This window comes from Palaemon carinicauda, chromosome 5 (assembly GCF_036898095.1).
Source record: "Palaemon carinicauda isolate YSFRI2023 chromosome 5, ASM3689809v2, whole genome shotgun sequence".
NCBI lineage: Eukaryota > Metazoa > Arthropoda > Malacostraca > Decapoda > Palaemonidae > Palaemon > Palaemon carinicauda.
Genome location: NC_090729.1, coordinates 156599939 through 156603583, shown reverse-complemented (window position 1 = coordinate 156603583; position 3645 = coordinate 156599939).

Genomic DNA, 3645 nt, shown 5'->3' with positions numbered 1-3645 from the left:
ACATAAATGATAGCCAAGTTCACTTGGATTATTGTAGAAAGTATAAAAACTTTATTTTCGAATACCTTATAGTATAAGCGATCAGATAAACAAAGCCTCTATTTGTCCTTTAGTCCCCTATGGCCGCCATCTTGGATTTTACAAATGATTGCCTACACAAATAATTTTGTTAATACCCGAGTTTCTGAATAACTCAAAGCTTTTATTTAGACAACTAAACTACTATTTTCAAGGGCAAGGAATCCAATGTCTATAGTTACAGGTGTGTTGAGACATTTGTTACAGCAGTCCTTGCAAATGCTAATTTCATAATAGAAATTGGTCATTAGTCCATACTAAGCACCAACCATAAGCACATGTTTATGTAAATTTCTGATTATTGTAGTAGACCTATATTATGTATGTTAAAGAGCTTACTGTACCCTGTCATGCAAGTTGGTTGCTGTTTTTTTTTTTACAGTCTCTAAAATTAAGTGACAAACCAGAAGCTGCTGAAGAAGCTATTTGTCAAGGACAGGATTCTATTAAATGAAACTAATGGAAGCTGTCCCAGTCTGATGTTGAAAAGGAGGAGTTGGTGAACATCTCCGGATAGACTCCTTATATAGTGTGCTGAATATAGTAGAAGAGAGGGCCAGCGTGCATGATGACAACTACTGTATGTCCCAGTGACGAGTGCAAAACTGTACAAAGAACAATCTATGTACAAATCAGACAGTCTGACATCGTAGGTGCTATTCAAATGCAACTAGCAAAGACCAAATGCAATGTGCTCAAGACCGTCATGCACATGTATTAACTACTGGGAAATCTCTTAAAGAAACAGTTGAAAACATGACTGAACACATGCATTGCACCAGGAGATGCACAATCAGTTGATGTCCGGTACCACAAAACATTACAAAACAAAGCATGTTTTCCCTGGATAGCAAGAAGCCGGCACCGTTGGAAGAAGAACCTGTCAATACCTAATTAATGAAGATATCGAAACCACATATTTCAATATACTTGGCATAGAAGACTTGGAAAATCATGTACCTACATTCAGTAGAAAGTGACCTAAAGTCCTGTCCTAAAAAAAATTGAAGGAAGTCAGCTGTTTATTATTTCCCAAAGGCATGCAAAGAGAGCATGGCTAATTCTGCAACGAAATCAAGGTGATGAAGAGGACATCAGGCAGATAATATACAGAGAAGTACAGGAGATAAGGAAAAGCTTTGCAAACTTTACCAAGACAGCCAAAGATACAAAAACCATTTAGGTCTTAAATGAAAAACACAATATTCCAGCTGAACTGTATACCATGATCCACTGGATCATGATAGGACTTTCTGACAGCAATGGAACTCAAACGAAGACCAAAAAGTTCAATAGAGAATCAATCAGAGGGAATCAGAACATCACGTATGGATTCAAACCCAACTGAAAATTTAGCTACAGGTCAAGAAAAGAATCAACAGTATTCAGGCCACCACAGGTATGAGAAAACACACAGGTCCTAGGATTGGCTCTGGCTGTTCATCACGACACTCACAAGATGTTGATGGATTTTCCAAGTGCACATGATCACTGTGTTTCGTATGGCTGTACTCAGCTAACTGAAACAGCTCTGGCCAGTGCTGTCGTACGAAGCACTTAAGAGTTACCAGGTTGATATAGACCACCCTTTTTGAAGAAAATAGATAACCTGAACTTTTCAGAGGGCACTGATGATGGGAAAGGAACCATCCATGGAAAGATTACTGCTATATACCTGAAGGTGATGACCAGAGTCCATTCAACACTCCATACCATGTAGATATGCAGCACTGGAACAAGCCAAAATTACAGCGTGTCAAGAGAAAAAACGACTTTATCAATAATAAGAGAATCTCAGGATCATACCAGATATCACAACTAGGATGGATTGTAGCTACTGTCTTATCCAGAAAGGAAGTAGGGAAAATTTATAACAATATTCTAGGCTGGGCAGGATATCACTCCCTGTTGTCTGAAAAACATGTCGTCTCTGAACTGCAATGGAATCTCTTCTGCAAGCATATGGCTGAAAATGACAAGCTACCTCTTACCCTTAGAGATCTGAGACAACATGTCATGAGTGTCAATATCCAAGCCAGAGTATGGGGACAGGCCAGCATTGATCTGCAAAATCCTCAGTTAGATCCTCTGCAGATTGGCTACATCAAGGAGTCTTTTTGCCAGCTGAAACCAATCATATTAAATGCCTTTTCGGTTCTAAAGGCCATCATTTAGATGGTTAGCTGGCAATATAAAAGAAACTGTAATGCCAAATGTTCTTGCAGACAAAACAACTTATCCTGCACTGATCTTTGCCAGTGCGGCAGTGAGTGTCAGAATGATGATGGCACAGAAAATAGTATGAAAATGATGATGACGATAATGATGATGATTTGTAGACTCTCTGGTTGCTGAAAAGATTAAAACCCTTTTTGTCATGAGAATCATGTTGATTCTTAAAGGATTTTAACTTCATGTCTGATCAGTTGTGGAACATTCACTAAAACGGAATACTTCAGGCAAGTTTATGGTTGAATACAACTGATTTATTTTGATACCATTGAATTTCTTGACCCTGAAAATAGTGGTTTAGCTATCAAAATCACCCCATTTCTAGGCTGAGATATTGATAAAAACCTTTCTTTATGGTATCCATGATAAAAATGAAACGTTGTTTTTCTGATTGCTTATACAATAATATTTTCAAAAAATGTGATTTTTTTTCTTTAATGAATCTGACTTCCAGGGTAATTGCTGTAGTCCCCTTAGATTGATACCCACCTTCAGGTGCCTAGACGGGATTGATAAAGAAGCCTAACGAACAATTTTTAATTATTTAGATAATATTAATCACACTTCAATAAACGACGATATTTACATCCCACTTTACATTTTTTCGCTTTAGCATTTATTAGAATGAGAGAGAGAGAGAGAGAGAGAGAGAGAGAGAGAGAGAGAGAGAGAGAGAGAGAGAGAGAGAGAGAGAGAGAGAGAGAGAGACTTTCAGATAAACTAAGAGGCTAAGAAGAACCTGTCAATACCAGACTGTCAAGTGCTATTTACAAAAGTCGTTTGCGTCACGATTAATCTGACGTCTTGTCATCGTTTCATGTTTCATTTCAATTGGACAACTTTTGGATAAATTTGACGGGATCGGCACAATGGAGGCAGGATTTTTCTAGTCGAAAACGATAAGAATAACAGAATTATCATCCCCAGAGGAAGTGATTCACTTTATATATATATATATATATATATATATATATATATATATATATATATATATATATATATATATATATATATATATATATATATATATATATATATATATATATATATATATACTGTGAAGAATCTTTCTTCACTCTTCTTCTTCCTTTCTTATTTTCGGATATCTCCTAATAATACTGTAGCTACACCTTGAACGTTCTCTCCTACATTAAGTTTTCTTTACCAAAACATCGGGGAAACTATTACAAATCAACTAAACTTGTTGACAATAGCGTACGCCGTGCTCGTGACGTCACATCATTTATATGCACAGCAAAGGCCTTACCCCGGCGTATGTTGGTTGTTTCCCTAAACTACGTGGGTCGAGATAAATTATTAAACTGGTTTTGAATA